At 43.7% G+C, this 22561-nt stretch overlaps 1 protein-coding gene across 3 annotated transcripts in view; it reads left to right on the top strand.

Moving 5' to 3' along the window:
• The window catches only part of LOC146185894 (nephrin-like), a 710707-nt gene that overhangs the window by 68499 nt on the left and 619647 nt on the right, over positions 1–22561 (top strand). The gene's annotated exons all lie outside the window — the stretch shown is intronic.

Consider the following 22561-nt stretch of genomic DNA (forward strand, 5'->3'; position numbering starts at 1 on the left):
GAGGCTCCTGATGGCCGCTGAAGAGGCCGGAGGCCACGTCGAATTTGGTTTGCCCATACTTCCATTAGGCGCAACTCTAACTTGTGCAATAAGTTATATTATTTAGACTCGGTATCAGTGAAAGCATTTCTTTTGAAGCTGATTTTTGGAATAATAATAATAATAATAATAATAATAATAATAATAATAATAATAATAATAATAATAATAATAATAATAATAATAATAATAATAATAATAATAATAATAATAATAATAATAATAATAATAATAATGTTGTTGAAATTATTGTTGCAATAATAATTATTGTTGAAAAGAAGAACGCCTGTCTCACTCTCTCATATATCTTCTAAACGTTTGCTTCACGAATTAAGCATAGCTGAAGAGAAGAATTCCCAATTTGTTAAAGAAATGCTTTGAAGATATATGAGAACGCAGTACTGGAGACACTAGTAGCACGTGCAACTGAAATAAATCCAGCTTAGAGAGGGGTATACACGTCAAATTTGTCTGACTTCATTCGGTGGCTTTAAAGCCTGCAATGCATGATTACTCAATTAGAAATGGCATTTCATATGAAATTATGAGCAGAAAAAGCAACTATTCATGGACTACGGTGAATTTACGTGCGACTTTGTCACTTATCTTGCTGTGGTTCGGGATGTCCTCGCCTCTGTGTAGGCTGTTGTGAAAACTCTCAGGAATCACAGGATTGATCCAAAAGAATAATTAAATTGGTAATAATCTGCAGTTTCTTGCAGGTGCTATTCTTCCTATAATTAAATGTATGCGTATTTCAGTCCGAGTTTGAGAATTCATTTCCTGGAATTGTTATTCAAATCACAGTGTGAGAACAATGTGAACAATTGCTCATTCTAGTTTGAAAGCGAAACTTTGTCGCACTTCACAACATTCGAATGCCACCCAGGAGGGGTGAAATGAGGTGCAGAAGGTATGGTGCGAATTCTACACAACGCTGGTTACTTACAGAAGCGGCTTTCAGTGTTTCGGAACCTTTACGTTGAGGTGGGTATCTGTTATGATATTCTAAAAATATGACATCGGTTATATAAAGATTGTTTATAAAGTTTAACTGAATTGAAAATTTGCGCCTGTTTGGCTGGCCCTCCACATTTACAACGTTGAGCGCTTAGAGCCTGTCAGAATGCACTGCATTCAATGAATAACATCAGTTGTCGAAATTATAAGAGAACCATTATAATGGGGCCAGTTTGTTTTAAATCGTCACTACATTGAACATAGCTACTCTCTGCATGTTGCAACGTCAAGATTGTGCACCTTTACATGGTCACTGTATAGCAGTGATTTCAGCAAATGCATCGGCCGGAAACAAGTAAATTTACACACCAGTTAAGCACAATGCGAACAAGAATTCGAAACTTGGAAGATTTAGAAAAGATTAAGAAATTCCAGAACCACGTTTTGCTGCAGATGCGTCGCTGACAACTATAAAACTTCCTTTTTTTTAACGAAGGTGTAGTTATAAAGAAGCTAAAACTAATACCATGCAATGCACTGTCCTCAGACTTCGCACAGGCTTCTGTCTGAGATACCGTTTTGTTGTTGGTGGGAGGAAAATTATTGACAGGTAAAATTATTATGTGAAAGCATGCTACGGTTGCGGTATTCCATTGGTGGAGCTGGATGTTGCCGTTGTTTTTTAGTCGAGCTCTGTAAGCATGAGTGCTTGTTGTGCTGGGGTTCCCCTGAAATTGCGTTCCCCTCTCTAACTAAACCACAAAAAGTGAGCTGCATCAAAATTAAACCCATGTTTGCAGCTTCACATGCTTTTATCGCGCTCCGCATGTTTTCAGAAAGCAATCCGAAGTTTTGTTTTGCGGCTCAACAGTGACCACTTTGTTTGTTGATGCTTTCGTGCTTTGTTGATCGTAAAGCTCTATTTGTCGTTTCGGACAAAATCTAAATTCACTGGCAGTAGTACACACTACTACAACTAACATTTAAAGTGCCTGCTCTAAGGGTTCGTTTCAACAGAAAAACCGGCGTCAACGTTGTCGGCATCGGCATTGCGAGCTAAAAATGTTGGGTATGGTTCTCGCAGGTGGTAGATGACAGGTGACACGGCCCTGCATAGACTGGTTGTCAGGTTGTGTGACACCGAGAAAGCGCGGCATGATTGAGTTGGTCGACGCTGCCAATTCGGGCTTCGCCTTTGGGATGAGATGGTGAGATGAATAGGCAGCCCTGGAGGGCTGCATATTCGGAATTAGATCCACGGCCTCTAGGCCGTGCAGGCATGATTTTATGGCTACATTAAAGCGGTTTTTTTTTTGCCTGTGTTAGGTGGTCTTTCATGTAATGTGATACGACTGTATGGCAATGTGAATCTGCATTATAATTTAAATAAAAGCCATGAGATCGGTGATCATGCTAATAGCAAAGTGCAGGTGAACGATGATATGTAGAGGAAGCTTTCAAACAGAAACCCTTAAGAATGTCGCGTCATACCCTGAAAGGCGGAGCTTTAGTGTCTGCGTATTTCTTGTGTGATGAATTTCGAAGATATTTTTAGGCATCAACTGTCAGGCTTAGTAGTCAAACTCCAGCCTGCCATGCTTTTTCAGCGTTGATCACAACGCTTAATCATAAGTGCTGAAAAAAAATATTTGAATGCTTGCACAAACCAAGCAATAAAAAATTTTGTTAAATTTGTGGTGCCGGCAATGGTTGCGTTTGATTCCTTCAGCCACTCTAACTGTTCTGAATAATGCCACATTCGGGACAGCCGAAATTTACACAATGATGGGACGAAGGAACGCTCTGTGATACACTTCTGGCGAAATTCTGCCCCGATATTTATACACATGCCATGGAGTCACCCAGGCAGGTGAGGGCAGTGCAAAGGCCCCATTTTCGGCCATTCAGCCCCTCGGCTTCCACGAGAAACGGCTGGACCCTATTTCTCTAGGCCATCAGAAAAGATTGCTTCAAAGCAAGGCCGTTCACTCGCCTCTCTTTCGTTGGCACATCCTTCCCGGAGGAAGCGATAATCGCTTCTCCAGCTGCAGGTCGTAAGATGCCGCCGCAGTTCAAATAGGTCCTAAAAATCTTGCGATGCCCAAAACACATTGGCAGCTTTCCGATTACATGGGCCAGCCTTGCAGCTCTTTCAGGCTCTCTGCACATGCCATGATCGCCGCGCTATACCGTAATCGGCGCGTGTTTCACAATACTACTGATATTACTACTACATTGATGGGATGGCATCCGGCTTGGCCCGGGACCTGGCGCCTATGGAAGATGGCGCAGTGGGGAAAGCGCTTTTTTTTTCTTCTTTTTTTTTTTTTTTGCCTCGTAATAGCAGCAGAGTGCTTGCAGCGTTCAACACCCGTACCTTGATCGAGCATAAAAAAATAAAGGCTAAAAGAACAATAAATACGCAGACACCGCACTAACGGCGAATTGGGAAGCTTCTAACGGCGAATCTCGAAGCCCAGCTGGCCAGCAGTCAGCAAAATGCGCATGCCATACGCCTAAAGCACTTCAATCAACTGACGCTAACTCACGCAGTCGCTCTAATGAAGATGAGATGTGATGCCTGCTTATGGTTGGAGTGCCGCTGGTACCGTAGTTCTGTGTTACAGCTGAAGGGGAGAAACCTAAAGGGTGCAGTAAAGACTCCCTACCTTATTCACATTATTCATCTTTTTTCAAGCGTGGATTGACTCACGGTTTGCGAACTGCAGGGCTGCTTTTATTGCGACAGCAATACTGCGCCAGGTTCCGAGCCGTCGCGTGGTCCCGGCGGAGGCCACGCTTAGCCATGCTCCTCCTCCTCCGCCGAAGAAGAAGAAGAAGAAGAGGAAGAAATAGAAGAAAAATGTAAGAAAGAAAGAAAGAAAGAAGAAGAAAAAGAAGACTGGTAACTTAAGCTGTCGTATCATGCACTTAAAGGATGAGCCTAAGTGTCCCCAATAATGTAGCACCTTACACTGATAGGGCGTAACAGGGGAATAATGTAGCAGGCAAAAGAAGCTTCCCCCGTTGCTATCGCAATTTAACTAGGATTAACCAGAGTTAAATCACAACCAATTTTTCTTATTGCGCGTTATTGATTTGGCAAATATATTTTAAACAGACGTTTGGATGAATAGGTGATCGATTTCGTAGGAATAGCGCAAAACAAGACTGAGAAGAGGGAAAAACAGAAGGATGGCACCATATTTTTAGTCATTTTTAATGTCCACCAGCACTACTACATCTGCGCCACGGAAGCCCGTTTCATTTTAAAAAGCCTATTTAATGGATAGCCACGAAACATGTGAAACTTTCCTTGAACGTGTGACATAGTGCGGTTGCTCACTTTTATTACTTTATTATAATAACTATGTGTGTAATCAGAGGCCGTTATTGCAGCATACAGTTAAGACGACGCTTAATTATGCCCCTAAATTTACACTCGCCAATCTAAGAGTGCAGTCCGTCGATCGAAGAAGCGTTCGTAGCCGAGAAGACGTTAGAATCGCGGCTGCTTTGGTTCAGTCTTCACCAGTTTTATCACGTGACGACTGGTGAATTTTATTGCCACCGTAGGTAAAAGCTTGCCCTTCCGCCTTTATAAAAAATACTATAATAAGATGAAATAGGACCACTAGTATGGGTGTTTGTTCGAAGAGCTAGGACATAGAATGGTATGTGAAAGTTGATGTCTCTAAACAGGGAAAGGCTGGCGCTGACAGAGAACTTAGTCCATAAATGGGGTTGGTTTGGTTTGGTTTGGTTGGTTCATAGGAAGGGAAAGGCGCAGTATCTGTCTCACTTGCTCCGTGGACACCTGAACCGCGCCGTAAGGGAAGGGATGAAGGTGGGAGTGAAAGTGGATAGAGAGAAAGGGGGGCCGTAGTGGAGGGCTACGGAGTAATTTCGACCACCTGGGGATCTTTAACGTGCGCTGACATCGCACAGCACACGGACGCCATTTCGTTTCGCCTCCATCGAAACGCAGCCGCCGAGGCCGGGATTCGATCCCGGGAACTCCGGCACAGTAGTCGGGCGTCTTACCACTGCACCACCCCGGCGGGGCGAATGGGGTAAAGAATGTCGGGGAGAAAGTGCTGCTCCGAATATTTTCCTGTGCGAAAAGGATGAGGAACTTTTTTTTTAGCACGCGAAATCAGCTCCAAGCTCAGTCTTCTTATTCAAAATAAATTGCCAGACTAGCTAGGGGCTGCTACTGGTCGTGCTAGTGGTTGTTGTCTTCTTAATTTGAAAATGCCGCCATCCATTCGTGCTAAGCTTGAATGCTGAGAGTTATAATGACCTAAACCAAAACTGTGAACTTATGATTATGAATGAAACGTTGTACGTCCCCATTTTTTTTTTTTTATTGGGCGTGGAGTGCAACTGAAGCAGTTGCAGTCTTGCCGCTCATTTCTTTAAATGTTAATCGTTCAGCTGTCATAAAATATTATCGTTCTTATTTGGCAGTTCTAAACGACGCGAAACTAGATCCACTCAGATCAAATACATCGCGCACACCGACAACGCCTCGCGTTTTTTTTTTTTTTTTTTTTTTTTTTTTTATCTGAAGGCTAGAAACTGTGAAGGCTCGATGAAGCGACTAAATCAGGAACAAAAACAGGAGAGCAGCCTGCAATGTCTTGGTTTTGTCTCGCGTCAACTTTTCTTGTACCAAGGAAGCAGTAATGACAGTTGTCAGATCGTAACCTTTTCAGCTGACAGTGTCCTTTTTCGTCCTCTGCCACATGTCGCAGCCTTGTTTCGTCGTAGCTTTTATCTCTTCTAAACAGTTTCCTGCAGTGCTGTGCAGGCCACACTTGGGAAAAACACTTTTACATACATGCTGCAAGACAGCATACAGACGTTTTTTTAGTGTGGTCTTGTCTTCCGTTCTTCTTTTTTTTTTCTTGTAAGCACGGGTATTATAGTTAGGCAATAAAGATGAAAAATAATGATTGGCGCATTGTCTGAAGCAATTTTTGACGTCGTAGCGCAAGATCATTTTTTTAAAGAGTTTCTGCCCTTGAAACGCCATAAAGAAATTTCATTTCAGAGTAGGAGTGGCAACGGGAATGACGGATACCCAACCTGTCGTACTGGCCTTGTGTGCTATGAGCCAAGACTTGCCATTGCTTCTGCTTGCACGCAAAAAAGAAAAGAAAAAGAAAAACTTAAGGGGCGTGTGGAGTGCCAGAACATAACTTGAGCAGGCCTTCAGTCATCGTCTCTCAGCCTGACTGACGACAAGCCGAAATTCGCGACATCGCTATAACGGTCGAGTACTGTAGGATTTGGAGAAGTTTAATACATACGTCACATAGGCAGCGCTGTTATTAGTCGGGCGCAGCGGATACCAGACGAACATTTTATTTGTTCAATTAAACCAATCCTAGATTACATATAATAAAACCAGCGCAAAACACAGGGACAAAGGAACAGAAAAACCGAAAACAACAGGAAGGGCGCTGTTTGCAGAATTGCAGTTTATAAATTCTGTCTAAGGTGCGAGCGTTCGGCTGCGCTGCACGGAACGCAGGTTAGGAGTAAGCCCCCCACCTTTCTATACCTAGTAAAATGAATCCACCGTGTGCTTGGGGAGCGGCTCCAGTGCGCAGTGCGGGAACCCGCTTCATTAATCAGGGGTACCCAAGCGACCGCGTCCGCGCGCACTTCCGCGGACTTATTTGCGGCGACACGCCTGTCAAGGTGACTTGGCGTCTCTTCGATCCGTACCGCGTACGGGCTTAGCAGGGCGAGATGTCGCCGAGAATGACGGATAAGGAGTCCTGAGATAAATACAGCGAGCTGCGTGAATAGAGGGGATGAAGTTGGGAGCTGCTGTGCGTCACAGGATAACACACCTGCCTAGAGAAATAAGTGATTGAAAGCTTTATCTGCTGCCTCTCTCGCGCATCGTACGCGGCGCGGTTCTCTTCCTTCTTCTTTCTTTTCTTTTTGTTCATTCCGCTCCTAGCAGATTTGATTGAATTTTTTCCAATTTTTTATAGATTCCTACATTACCGGATGCGCAAGTGTTAATTAGGAAAGAGAGAATGTCTTTTGCGCTATCAAGTGGCACTATCCACGCTATCTTTACTCCCCTGGGATGCCTGGCCACAGGACTATGGTCAGCTCTAAATTTGTACGGAAGTAAAGGAAAGAAAGTACCAACCCCTCAAAAAATGGTTAGCACCATTCAACAACCACTTTACACATAGCTACGCTACTTCCCCCTCTTTCGTAAGAAAATACACTTGACGGTACATTATTTGCCTTTCATAACTATTCTGTGCTCTCACCGGGGTCGATTAAGAAAGCATATTGTTAATAAAGAACCTTTTTTATTAATCTGACACTACGCTTGCAAAAAAAAAAAGAGTATTGTAAAAAATAAATAAAAATATTTATTCAGCAGCGCCTAGACAATGAGGCCATCGTTCATAAAAAAGTAAATACCTTTTCTCGTGCGCATTTTAAACAACAAAAAGACTGCACATTTTTTTCTTAGTGCAAAAATGCTGTAAAAAACAGTGACGCTTTTACAGTAGGTGTTTTAGCCGAAGATACACAATGTTCTATCGTTCCTAGCCTGACATGATTTTAAGTAGGCTGGCGTATGCAGAAACGGACGTTCCATTTCTTTTTAACTGATTACGTGCTAATTATTTCAGAAAATTATTATTTCGTCATTTAGTAATAATGCCCTGGTTGCCACAGGTATATAAGCAGATGCCGTACTGCGCGTATAAGAATTCTCTCCACTCTCAGTTGGCGCCACTGAGAGGGACAAAAACGTAATGCAACGGAGAGGTAAACGGTTTGAGACAAACTTGTTATCGTTAGCTCAGCGATAACAGCCTTAGAAAAGGCAACATAGCCGAAGTGGTAAAAAGGCGACTGCATGTGAGCATGTGAGATGAACGTGTAACGCCTCGATTGCTTCTTGTTAATCACACTTTCTGTCCATTATTACTGGTTGAGACTTATTGATAACTTTAGTCAGCGTAAAAAGCGAGGCTTGTATCGGCTCGAAAGAAAAGAAGTGAGTTTTGTACCTTTTTCATTGATTGATAAGGCTCTTGTAACATATCTATATATCGTGTTTGCTATGTTTTACTTGAACGTTCTTGTATACAGTACCTCTACAGGAGCTGCAAGCAAACATATAGAGCGTCGCTACTAAATAACAAAAAGGCGACACCAATCAGCGCTTAAACAAAGCACTGAAAGCAAGAGCAGTCTTTATGGTTGCTCGATTTGTGGAGTAACCATAAAGGGTAACCATAAAGAGCGTCCTTGACTGCCAGGTTTTCATGCACATGCGTGCCGACATTATAAAGGCGAGCGGAAAAGTAATGTCTCGTCCTACGACGAAAAAAAAAAATGCAACGTTTACTACCGTTTCAAGAAAATGAGCGTTACAGTAACAAATATTAGATTATGCACGGAATTGTTGCGGTTATTAATGTCACAATGTGGTCAGTACTCTGGCAAAACCATAGTTTGATTCTGCCTTCTGCTCGCCAGTTCCCGGATCTGTGCACGTCTCTTGAATATTTCATAGAACGCGAGGAGTTCTATTTCTTTGTATATATCCACAGCCTTATAATAGTTCGCTTCTTGCAAACGACATGCATGCGTTTACCACGAAAGACGCCGGTTGCAACTTCGGGAAGGACGAGAGTCTTTGCGGACTTCTTAAGTCCTATGCCGCGCTCGCACAAGTAGCGGCGCGTAGAGAAACTCTCTTCCGTATGTAAGGCTTGGCTACGTCAAGCGCGGAGGTGCGCACGAATCATAAACATTTCAAGCACGGGACGTTGTATAGCGCGAACTGCGGCGCGCAGCAGAGGCGAGGCGAGGCCTCCGTGTGGCGATTCTGGCCAGCTGCGTCGTGAACCGCGATTGATCGCGCGGCAAGAAGGCACAGCTGAGAGCTTGCTGGCCGAAATTATTTCCTTCTCCGTTTGGTTTTCTTCACAAGGCGTCTGAAGGCCATGGGAGAAAGAGTAAAGCAAAAGAGGGGCAGGAAAATGCCTTTTGCGGCAAACGAACGGCCGCAGCTCTCCGCCCAAGAGCAACACGAACTTGAAAGCAGGGCGGAGGGGAGGAAGGTTCGAGCTAGAACGAGAATCAAATCTTCTCCTCGGAAAGGGCAAACACGTTCCGCACTTTCTTTTGTTTTCTTTGCGGCCGTCATGTTGTCTTCGCTTTGCGGGGGCAGTGTACATTTTTGTGCGTGTTTTCTTTAACGACTTTTTCCTGGCATTTGCAGTATTTCGTTTTACGTCTTTTTTTTCTCCGGTCGCTTCTGGAAGCAGCTGCACCGAAGAGGGGAGCTGAGTTTAAAACAGCCTCTCCACTGCATGGATGTATGAATTTTAATCTTGGGAAGCAGAGCGATGCCCTTTCTATATACCGCCGGCCATCTAAGTGCTACCGAGCAACTTACTTTTTCCGGCTCCTTTCTTCTTCACTATTGCCTGCATTTCTTCATTCTTTATTTATTTTTACTTTTGGCCTCCAGATCTAGTTTCCATCTCTTCGCAGCCGTAAATCTCCGAGACAGTAAATCTTCCCGGATTCCGGCACATTTCTGCGTTTTGTAGGTTTTGCTCTATGAAAGCAATTCGCGATGCCAAGAAATCAGAAAGAGAGACGGCGAGAGCAAAAGAAACAAGAGAGTGGAGATTTCAGATTCTCGTCTCAATCATAGGAAGTGGCTCTAAATGCCAGCTTCTTAGCGAGGATATCTTCGCGTACGACCGGCAGAAAGAAGGCACTGGAGGAGAAGTGACGGATTAGATCCCCCCCCCCCCCCCCCCGACTTCGCTGAACCATCGCACCGTAGTGGCGCATTCCTGCAAGTATCAAACGTTCTTTCATCACTCCTAGGCGGAATCCAGTTTCAGGCAGAGAATTATAATATTGGAAGAACACCAGTGCGTATTGACAACATGATGGAAATCGCCTTATTTTGTTTGAAGCAAAAAGAAAAACAATCCTTTCAATACGTACCTACGTTTAATCAATGAGTGCCAGGTACCGAACGTCAACGGTGATGGGCACTCTGTTAAGAAAATAACCGAACGTGGAGTCGCCTTGCAAAGCTTGCTTTTTTAAAAAAAATAACATTCTTCAGTTACTTACAGCTTGTTTTATTATTTCACTTATGTTGCTTCAGAGTGGCTCTTCTGTGTTGCAGGAATGAATACTGTGCCTGGTTTTATTTGCTACACGAAAGAACAGACCGTGGTGTGCATATGTGTGCCCGTTTGTATTGAAAACTGAGGCCCCGCTGCCAACACGGCACTTGTTGGTACTTGAAGAATTGGACAACGTTGGCTGAAGGTTGAAAGTTGATGCGGTGTGTAGGGAAGCTTTTGATGTGATTGTAGAGATATAGACACCAATACTCCCGAATGAGTTTGCCCGGCTGAGCAGTCTAGGAGTCAACTCTAATAAACGTAGTGCTGAGTAAGGTTTCGACTGCACTGTATCGACTGTCGCATCAGTGCGTATCAGCGATGACGATAAAAGAAAAGCAATAGTACGAAACGTCGCTTGAGCTCACGAGTTTGCGTCGCGCTTGGCCTCATGTCCTTCACCACCTTAGATGTGTCAAAGAACAAGAATGTTTAATGTTCCAGAGACCAAGGGCAGACAGAGTTTAGGAGCGATGTTTTAAGGCCACTAAAAAACAAAGCTGATACGACAGAGACGCACAGGAATTGGAAAAAAAAGTAAATGTTGGTGGAGGTAAGCTTATCTCATTAGCTCATCAATATTTCAGCTCAAAAGATGTGGAATGGCAGAATGTTCCGGATACACGTAGACCGGAAACGTAGGCGGTGGCTTTGATCTCTATCCTTGCTCTCTTTCCCACATCAATCATGTAGAACACTCTGCAGAGTCTTTAGCGGCTGCCCGAGCTACTCGGGTTATGGGCTCGGCCGAGGGGACAAGACCCCAAAAGCGATCGGCTGCCTCCCCCCTCTCCACCTTTGCTTTCGACCCTCAACGCAGGAGGAAATGTACTTGCAAACCGGCTGCCTCCACGGTATGCCGACAGTGGGCAAGAAGGCACGCGACGTAACTACCACGTCCACGCAGCCACTGGCATGCGGTCGTCTTGTCACCCCTGGAAAAAGACTTAGGTTGACCATTGTCGCACCAGGGACAATAAATAGTTTGTCCGGCAGGCGCCAAGCGAATCCGAGAACATCAGTGAATCAGTGAGAGCATCAGTGAGAGCATCAGTGAGAGCATCAGTGAGAGCATCAGTGGGAGCATCAGTGGAGAGCATCCGGCTTGCTTAAAACTCCATGCAAACAAACAAAAAAAAACTTCCGTCCGCCTCTTTTCTATGAAGCGTTAAGAATGCGAGATCATTAGATACACTAAGCAAGTGATTGCACACCAGTGATAATTTAGGCTTTTCGTTGAAATCGCTCTCTTTTTCAGACCTACTGAATGATTGCGAGATTACGCTTCCAAAAGCAATTGACTAGCCTTTTTCGTCAAGTGGTCTTAGATTCAATGCCCTGCTTGCACGTGCAGGCACCCGCGTGCTCTTGCTTTTGGACTCAATAGCGCACCGATGGAAACTGATGATGATAACGACACACGGTGCCGGAAATTGACAGTTTAAAGCGCGAGATGCCAGGCTGCAACGGTGGCGTAGTGGTCTCATGGAGGGCACAAAAAAGCTCATCTGTTTAGTTGGACGCAAGCTTGAACTCCGCGTAAGACCACAATTACTATCATGCGTCTATTATTTTCTATAGTGTGTTACTATTGCGGGTTTCATTCATCATAAGCTTATCCAGTGGAGCGTGGCGTAACATCATGGCGACGGCGGAGTTTATTCAGTCCTTCATTATGACTGCCTCATTGCCGCAGTTGCCGTTAGACCTGAAAAAATGCAACTGACGATATAAAGATTTTAAAGAAATTTAGGCACCGATGCATGTCTTTTATCAATGTTTACGTGTACGCTTTACTTAAACGCTGTGCTCTAGTTTCCGTGGTTCCCTAAGCTCGGTCCCTTTTTGCACGGATTACAAGATTCCATGCTTGCTTTTCAGTGCTCGCCTGTTTGCAGAGATGAATTTTTGAAAATAATTGGTCACTACATGTCCTGAGCGCTTAGAAGTGTATTCTGAGTTAGCAACTTAACTAGCGCATGCTCGCGCGCGTGACTCGCCAACGATAGTCCAGCTATACCATATTCCGAAAATGTGCGGTTTCCAGAGATTTAGGGTTGGTTCAAGTGCTCGCCGGGGCTAGTAGTGCTCTCGCGAAAGACCTAAAATTTGCAGTGATGTATAAAATCCGCACACGTAGTCAGCTAAACTTCTGCAAAAATATGCAGTAAACTAAAAGTGAGAGATTTCACCAATCTCCCGAGAATATGCGTAGTTACTGAAGCATTTGTTAGGGGATGTATTAGATTAGTGTCGATGATCAGCATGGTCCCGGAAGGCACGCATTTTTCTCGCTTGTTACGCATGATGAATATATTATTCGTATTTGATTGAGATTTGATTTTTAGGTACAATAATGGCATCCGATCCGGCAGTAAAGCTGCACTATTCGTAACTAACTCGGTTTAGAACAAGTATTATTCGCGCACCGCTGAAAGTAACAGCGCTGCGAAAAGCGCAGCTTGAGAAAGAAACAAATAAAAGCGGACGGCTGCATTTTAGTGCCCGCTTTCGCAGGAACAGTCGTTTCAGCTAAGAATTTAAATGTATTTTTTTACTTCACTGAAGCCTTATTATAAGATGATATGTTTAACATTTTCTACTCAGGTAGGCTCTTTTGGTCTTGAGCTTCTATCCCGAACTATCAAGCAGGCATCCGTAAAGCCAGAAAGGTTTCTTCAGCCCACATTCAATGTAATGGAAACCATAAAGCTTGCGATTTTCAGTCACACAGTCTAGTAAACAAGATTAATTAACAACGAGACGTATATGGTTATTCTGTGTCGCAAGCTTACGTGGCATGTTTTTCGCTGCACTCCTCCGAAAAGCAGCATTCGAGCAAAAACAAAGGAAACTCTTAGCTTAGCTTAGCTTAAGGGACAAATGAACGACTACAGAAAAGAAAACAAAGCAGAATGTTTTGATGGCTCTTTCCGCTTCATATGCATTCACGAAGTTCCTATATGCGCTGGTAAATACGTCCGCGCCTCGTGATTGGCAGGAAAAGGAAACGAAGACAAACGTGATCGCTCAATTGAGTGGTCGATAGATGCGTTGTTTGCCTTCTTGGAAGCGAGCCGCCTTCCATCAGTCTTAATCTGCGCCCTGAGAGGTGTCCACCATCGTCCACTTTCATAGCATTTTCCTTTCAAGGTGTGCACACTCTGTATGAAGAATGGGTCAACATTCCTTTCATGCATCACAAATGCAATGAAGTAAAGTGCTCCGCCGGTATCGGGAGCTTCGGTCGCAACGCTATATTGACAGTTTGGTCTCCTTTTGCTGTGCAATATGAGTGCATGTTAAAGCTACGCACGCGGTCGAAATTTTCTGCAGTCCTCCATTACGGTATCACCATAGCCTGAGTCGCTTGGGGAACTTAAACTCCTAAACCAGACCTATAGCCATTTACAGCTTCTTATATTGTGTTTGAAGTCTGGGTCTGCACGACTTTATTGATTGCCCTGATCTGAGAATTTTATATTATGCCCGCTTCATGCTTTTCAAGATACAATCAGATGCTCATCTGTTCTCAGTGAAAAATGTCAGTGAAGTATATGACGGCATAATATCTGCATGATCACAGAGTTAAGGTAGCGTCTGGTACTGCCATGTTATTGTTTCCTTGTCCTTTGTCAAGCTGCGTGGGCAGCTTTTAGCCCGCAAGATAGCATCCAGATTCTGCTGATAAATGAACTCCCATTGGCTGATTGATTGGCCGATCGATATATGCACTGTAACTAGCCCTTTGAGATGAGGTCCTTGTGATAAATTTTTGGGCATGCCATGAAAAACATTTCCGAGTAAAATGGGTTTGCATTCTGTAGCATTTTGTTTTTCTTCTCTATTTCAAAGTGCAAATATTGATTATTCTTAATATTATTAGTAACGCAGGTAAGTTAAGGCGATCATAACCTGAGGTTTCGGCTCATAGTCAGTAGCCAGGTTCGTCAGTTCGTTGAAAATCTCCAGACGCATGCCTCAGTCTGCATTCGTTCCTGACGAAGGGAAGATATGGCTAAGTCTTACTCTCGGTCAGCAAACGAGACTCTGGTTCAGTGAACTTCACCTTCAGCTGTGTTGCCTCTAGCCTCTGAGAAAGAGAGCGGACGGTCTCTACAGTTTTTTATTCACATGGTAGCTGATCAGTTGATGGTTACTGCGCGGTCATTTTGTCCGCACTGTGGTTTCCGCTTTCCTAAAGCCTGAGAGCGAGCTTAGACCGACAACTAACGATGTGGTGTACCATAGCTAGTTAAAGAAAAGGAAGGCATGGTTAATGCTCCCGACCAAAACTTTTAACCGTCTTCCAAAAAAACATCACATGAAGGTAGAACCTATTTTCCACTGATGACGGCTCTTTGCAGTAAAGCCAACTTTGCTGCGGCGGCATATTTAGCATATAGTCTGGAGCCTCACAGACGAGACTGCGCAAGAAATGATCCGACGCCTAGGCAGCGATCTGGTTGTCGAGAGCTAACTGTGGAAATCTACTGTTGTTTTTCTCGTTGTTGCATAAACTGATTTAACAATGCTGTAACCAACTGTGTTTATATCCGGATCGCATGATGTCTATCCACATTTGCTATATCCAGTATACTTCTTTGTTATGCTGTGAGCCAAATTTATGTATCCATGTGTACATGTGTACAGCGCAAAACGGCGAATGGGCTGACACCATCCGAAACGTCCTGAGACAAACGGCTCGGCTTATGTACCGTTTGAAGATAGCTTGTGAACATGGTTTCGGAGAGCCAAGGTCTCCGGAGCGGTACCTCCTCTTAGACTTGGCTTCGACATAACTAGCAATTTTGTGCTTCGTGACCTGCCCAGTGATTCGACACCACTCTGAACCTTCTGCGCCCAACGGGTGGCCCACAAATGTTATACAAATGGTGATACTAAGGGTTACAACCTCGATGCTTGCCAAACTGGATATTATATATAGCGAAACCAAAATACAGATCCCAACTGCGGTGCTCGAGCAGCACTGCTCCGTTGCTGCTATATGCCAAGTCCTGTAATCACGTGCCACAGTAGACCTTGGCAACATGTGTGGTACCACCTTGATCCCATGATATATACACGTTGTTGTTATACAAACGGCCACGCTGGGTTGCCGTTTTGAAACTGTAGCTCACATTATCTTTTATTGCAGAAAACATGACCTTGAGAAACGTAACTACTAGAGCTTATGCTCTAAAAATGTTTTGGTATAGGGGTCATCGATTGCAGCCAAATGTATAATCTTCAGCGCTTCCCTGAAAGAACACTGCAAGCCATTGACGCAGTCACAAATAACTGTGGTATGAGCAGCTCCTCAATTGGCTAATTGATTGGGAAACATATTAACCCATTCCTAATGTTGTTTATTCCGTTAGGGGCATCCATCTCGTTCAAATGTGGCAAAAATATCGCCTGCAATAAAACACATATGCAGAACGTCTCAGAATAAACATTTAGCTGCTTACGTTATGCTGTTGTGAAAAAAAGGGGCGGGCGCCAATAAAAATGAGCCCTTCTCATCTGCGACCTCCTCGAGCATAAGCAATGTTCTAGTGTTTTCGTTCCTCGGGCTGTTATGCCGACGGCCTTGCTCCACTCGGCGGTGCTGTCGGCATTTTGCTTCTACCGCACGTATAATGCGGGCGCAGCAGCGTTTATGGCTCTATTCTCCTGAGCCTATTTCCAGGCCATAAAGTTTCCAGGACGGAGTTGATTCAAGGAACAATGACATTAAAGGTGCGCGTCGCCAGCAAGTTGGGGCTGCGGAGAATGACGGTCCCACCGGCTCTGAGGCGAGTTTAACGACGCGAGCTAAGCAGGGGCAGTTGTCCAAAGCACGTCCCTTTTAAAATCCCCGAAAGCACTTCCGTGCACGCGTTGAGTGAACAAAGCTGCTATGCTGCGATTTGTTACCTGCTCCTTTTGTTCTGAAGCCGTTGTTTCTAAAGGCAAACCACGTGAGGCATGTACGTTGCTCTACGGAACGAACTTGGAACAATGCCGGGTTGACGCCATACAACGGAGCCAGTGAAAGTGTTGTGTGTGTCTGTTGGTGCGTTATCACTAGGAGCGTGTCGCTAGAGAAAAAGCCATTTTGTGTCATGGTGAGGCCTCAGAGCAGCAGGGGACACGTGCGGGGCGCACGAGCCTCTCTTGCGTTCGTGATGAAGAGGCAGAAGTTTCGCTGCGGTATCTTGTCAGTGCCATTTGGTGTTCTTCAGCAGTCTAAGTTGGACCTATACAAGCAATAAAGTCTCATTTGCGAAACATTCGTTGTATCCGTTTGAAGGAACTGATGAGCAATTCCGGTACATGTGTTCAAGGAGGGTGAGAAGAACGGTTTCGCGCTAGCTGCAGCCAAAAGGAAGGAAAGTGAGCCCTATCAGCTGCAATCAAAGGGAGTAAATTGGCTTAGCACCAGTTGCAGTAGGTGGAGAGAGAGGGTGTGCTGCGGTGGCTGCAGCTGGCATATATTCTATGACGCTGTCGCTGGCTATGTTAATACCTCGACATGCTCTGGCGCGATGTGCAGCAACCGGTGATTCATGCATGAGGCCGGTTCTTTTACGGTTTTTTATTTCAACGTAGTGCTCCGTTAGAAAAGGGAAAAGTGTGCTACGACAACTAAATCGCAACTTGATTTGCCATGCAAACCGGGATACATTTTCTTCCGCGTACATAAACATGAAAGAATACATGTTGTGTATTCCTGTACTTCCTAGACACACATATATCTCCAGCGATCACCAACCTATTAATATACACTGTCTTGAGTGCAGCAGTACGAGAACTAAGGGCAATTTGCTTCAAACAGGATGAATCAAACTGCATGTCATTGTTTCTAGCTGTCGCCGGCGGCAGTACAGGAGGGTGGAGGGCTGCAAACTTTTGAAGGAGAAAAAATGAGAGTGCAAGATGTTTTTATAAGATAGATGAGGGGTGCCCACACTGTGATGTCTACCACATTGTATGGGCATGTAAAAAAAATCCACCTTTTGCCCACCACTTCAAAAAATTTAGTGGCAGGTTGGAAGGACCATTTTTATTTGTGCGTGTCATCATGACTAGCTGGCATCGCACTCACCATTCGTAGTGCTGCTGACAGTTCGTGGTACCGAGTGTAGAGCTTTTACTTTCCGTACATTTTTCGTTGAAAAATAGAAGTATATTCCACTTAATTTAACATACTGCATCACACTCACCGTGAGAATATTACGGCACTCATTAAACCTGCTGTTTTCTTTATTGACGCTCGTTTCTCAAGCGGAAATTGTGGCACCTATTCGAAATATTGACACCGGCTATTGAAACCATAACCACTACTAACACTGAGGCAGTGCTGCATGGGGTCTTGGCGGCAAAAAAAAAAGGCTGCATAGTATTGTGCAGGATAAGCATGATGCCGTATTGTACGAGCTTTTATCTCGTTTCTCATTTAGTCAAACGTCATCCGGACGGCAACATCAGACGAGAGCAGCAGTGGTCTGTCGAAACACCACAAGATTGCGGGTACGTTCAAAGGATAAGCATCGCCACTGCTAACCGCGTGGCTTCATAATGCAGACAATGCGTAGGTAAGGTCTCTAATGAGTCAGTGGTCCAGCCTTTGTCACGAAACAAACCAATATCCGAGGATCAAGGGGATTCGACATGGAACTCGGAAGCTTATGAAAGCCGCTCCTAATTAATCAACTAGAGCGGCAGGCTAGATAGTCAGGAAACTGGTTATTAGCAACGAAGTAGCTGAATTCGACCTTCGAAAGTCGGAGGCGTTAAACTATAACCGTTACAGTATTCCAACTAGGCCAGTAACGTTCATGCAATCAGACTTCAATTTGTCAATTTATGCACTTGTGCAATTTGTGCAATTTGTGCAATTTGTGCACTTCCCGAGGGAGCAGTTATGCTGCTTTAACTCTATAAGTGTGAGCGAAATGATATATGAAATAGACGTACTAACAGAAAACGCTACAGTAAAGCAAACCGTAGAATATTTGTCATTTCTTTAGAAACAAATAATCATACACGCTTTTGTCAAACACCTTTTTGTTCTCGCAAGACTACAATTGAGCCTCATATCACTTCGAGATTCACGGATTAGGGAGGGTGGATCTTTTTAAAGCCCTAAGCGGGAACATAAAAAGCTGACGCATCACCTTCACCAGTGCCTTATCAAACGCTGCAGTGGATGCCTGATCAAATGCGCTTTATTGGCATCTGCGTTACTGGTGCCTTTCTGAACACAACGCCATTGATACCTGAAGCGCTTTAGGACTCACTTCCTTCATCGTTTTTCAAGTTTCTTTACTGGAAGTGTCTAAACCATTGTTATGCTCACAATTACCAGTGCAGTTTTATGCATTTATAAAGTGATTATTTTGCATTTACTTATCTCATCATTGCGTGGCTCACTGCTCTTGTGGCATCCTCTGATGCTTGTGCGTGCCGGGGGGCTGCGGATCGCGACGTAAGCTCCGACGTGCCTCTGGATAAATATGGTTGCATCCTCACCTGTTTTGACAGCAGGCGTCTCCTGAAAGCGGCGCGGCAATATACTCTAACAGTCTGGAGTGGTACACAGCCATTCTGCTCCTGAGAGTTCACCTGCAGACTCTAACAAACCAATATCAGGAATGAAAGCTTTATCGATGAGAATAATGACAAGTTAAGAACTACGATAAACAGTGGTAGCCAAAATACACGAGCGAACTTGTGTTACAAAGTTTGTTAGAAATGCCAATTTCAAGTACACCTGACTAGACACGGAGCTTACACAGAAAATGCAACAAATACGAAGACCATCAACAGAAAAAATCGCGAATTTCTTCATTACAACTTTGAAATAAATAGGTATTGTAAATAAGTCAAAAAACACTCTTTAAAAATTATCGCTGCTTCCAAAGCATAGGAATCAGTAATATGCAAAAATCTTCTCCTTAAACGCAAACGATGTAGCTCTTGTAACCCCGGCTTTCCATTCCAACTTTGTTTTAATTAGTTTGATTTTGAGCATATAAGGCGTATTATCCGTGTCATTTCTGGGCGAACACCTACATTTAAAATAAGTGGCTTAGAACGGGTGGTGCATAGGTCGTCGTTTCGAATTCCTATCGGAAACTATCATCCATCTTGACTATCAGGTTAATGTTACATTGGAAGCGAATTTATACGACACAACTCTACAAGCTGCATAAAGAGCGGTTGCATCATCATTTTCATACTAAATCACGCGAGTATTTTCTCTCAACACCATGCGCCGCCAACGAAGGTCGACGAGCTCAATGAGCTATGGCGTAACAATAACAAACTATAGAAGTAAATCACGCCATAAATACTTTGCGGCTAAATATATTTATGTATTTAAGATAACTATCCAGCCTTATGACTAATTAATCGTTTCATTTTTCTGGAATAGGATGGCCTCTTGCAAGCTTGCTGCATAGGGCGATTTCTCTGCAAAGTAGTACCTGTCTTGTAGTTTCTTGACGATGTTTTAACCTTCTCGAGAAAGTTTCAGGATTACGATTTGATTCTCTATCTCACAGGAGAGCTGATTCTCAATCTTTTTACTTCGTCGCGCTGCCTTTCCGCGCAGCTTCGGGTGTTTCACATTAACAGTATTGAACATTGTATAGTCCTCTCGAAATTGAAAGTCTTCGGCAACATAAGAAACAAATGACTCGAAATTAGGATTGTTTATTTTTATTTGTTCTTAAGGCTCTTTGTGTCGAAATGAATGTTCAGCAACTTTCACCCGAAGAAACCCATTTACATTTTGTTTTGCCTATAAACTCTTCAAAATAATCTTCACTTTTGTAGCCGGCAACATAAAATAGTACAAATGAAGCCTTTTTGGTCGCGCAACGGTGTAATAGTAATGGAGCGAAGCTCTGCCCGTCTTATTTATAATTGAAAAGCCTTGAAGAAGGACTGTGGTTTTAATCAATCCTTAAACAATAGAAATAACGAAGATTTCAGTTTTTCCACGTGCAGAAATCAACCGCTATGCAAAAGGGAAAATTTGGTACCCACGAAGATTGGCTCGCTCAGTCATTGCTGGCTGCATCGTGCCAGCGAAGAGCTTTGTAATAACGAGCGGAGGAAAAAAAACGATTCGGCATAGACCTCAATTTCGTAAGGCAGCGTATCCGCCTGACATGCAGATTGTTTGAGCGCCAGTTGTGCATATGGTTGTATGCCTCACTTGCCCTTGTACCTCACTTTCGTTTTTCACTCGCTACATGCCTGCCGCTTCGGAGCTAGAGAAGAAATGAACTTTTGGGAACATGTGCTGACGTCGTTCGGCGCAGACAAAGCTGTCACTTGCATTCGTCCTTCCATCTTACTTCACCGGCGGCGGTGTCACGTTGCGAAAGCATGTTTTAGTCGACGCAGTGTTTTTTACACGCAGGCTGAGATAACCGTAGACCCGCATTCTGTAGTGCTGAATAGGAACAGCTTTCTTTCCTTTCCTCCGCTTCTTAAAAAATGATGTTACAATACAAAACAAAAGAAAATACAGCCGCGACGGCTCTTTTAGACAGCGATGGCGCATTTCATATGGTTATTGCCGGCCATGCAAACGCAAACACATTGAAAAGGCGAGACGTGCGCCTAGCCAGCACCCTTATCCTCCGTTCTGCTTCCTGTCTTGAGATACGAACACTTCGACTGGCATCAGCGCTTATACTGCGCAGTAAACCGCTTCCCCACAAAGGTGAAAGTCTGGTTGACGTTCAATCAAGGCAAGGAAACATTTTTCGGCGGCCCATTAGAACGCATTGTCGCTCGTGATATGCACACAACTGTGAAAGAAAAGGCAAATTTCAATCAATCAATCAATCAATCAATCAATCAATCAATCAATCAATCAATCAATCAATCAATCAATCAATCAATCAATCAAATAATCAATCAATCTTGTATTTATTTCCTTTGAAAAGGAGGAGTACAGGACTAAAAGCTTGGAGAGCTTGACGATGTCCCGACCCCTTACAAGTCAGCCAAAAGCAAGATGACGGCCAATCATACATCAAATTTACAAAAGCAGATAAGTAGCAAAGAGCGTGGAACAATACACACTGCAAGTGGCAAACACAGGAGAAACAAATAAACGAAAATGCAGGTACAAATCATTGCAATAAAATAGAAGCTGTCGGTATGAACGCAAACAAAATGGAATGGAATGAAAAATGGAATGGAGATTTGCTCATCATTTCTGCTGCTTGATGGTCGAGTGAATGTTATCTTGAATATTTTACACCGGTGGCACGGCCAGGTATATAATACTTTTCTTAGAATTCAAATTACGCGAGGAGAGTACGTCGCCATTGAAATTAAATCGAGCGTTTTCCCGTTGTCAAGTATAGCTCTAAACAAAACCAATTTCTTTCTGGAGGTCATATCTTGGAAGTACGTGGTAACGTTCTCATTAGCGAGACGCCATCCAGAAATAAATGTAACTTTGTGTACCGAATAGTGCTTCACTCTTTTTTTTTTTCTTATTGTCATTATCCTACCATGACAGCTGTGCTGCGTAGCACAGTTCTACAACTTTTATTTAAGCAACATTTCTTCTTTTTCCCTCTGCCCATACCACATACACAAAAACTACAAAAAATGAGAGTGTCTCGCTAACCTGAACACCTAGGCACATTACATTACGTTCTGGCTTGTCAAATATTGCAGGAGGGAGCAGGCGCAGAACATGTAATTAGTGGCGACGGTCTTTGCGAAATTAATGTAGTAAGAAGTCGCAACCGTTAGCAGTACCAGAAACAATGCCTGGAAGCTTTGAATCTATATAATGTGCTTTAGGTGCCATGTTTCACTGCATCATGTGGAATGGGACCTCTATAACGTCACATAAGTATTGGTTGTCCACGCACTCGGAGCTTGTGTCCAGTCGAGGACGATGGCGCCCCCTTCGAAGCCCATTCTGACCACTGTTTCATTGTTCTCCAGATACAAAGAGAAACATACAAAAGATTGTGCGGCGTAGTCCTTTATCTGCTCTATGGTTCTGCTGCGGTAGCTATTGTGTGAGAGCCTTTTCCTTCTGTCTGCCGCAGGAAACCATTCTTATTTCTGCTTCATTTTGGACAATTTCATGTGGCTCTTTGCGTGACGATGACAGTGCATGGTGTGCAAATGTGTAGTGAAAGAACTAATATGATTCAATATCTGCATAATTCAAAACTGAAGTGAACCGCTGTTTCGACAGCCCACACCATGCAATATCTTATCTCTAAGCCACATTCATAAAAAATAGTACTAATAATTAGTGGTTTTCGCAGTAGTTCACCATTCCCCAAATAATTGATGACACATACTCACACAGGTGTACC

Source organism: Amblyomma maculatum, chromosome 6 (genome assembly GCF_055883805.1).
Source record: "Amblyomma maculatum isolate TAMU_Amacu chromosome 6, ASM5588380v1, whole genome shotgun sequence".
In the NCBI taxonomy this organism is placed as follows: domain Eukaryota; kingdom Metazoa; phylum Arthropoda; class Arachnida; order Ixodida; family Ixodidae; genus Amblyomma; species Amblyomma maculatum.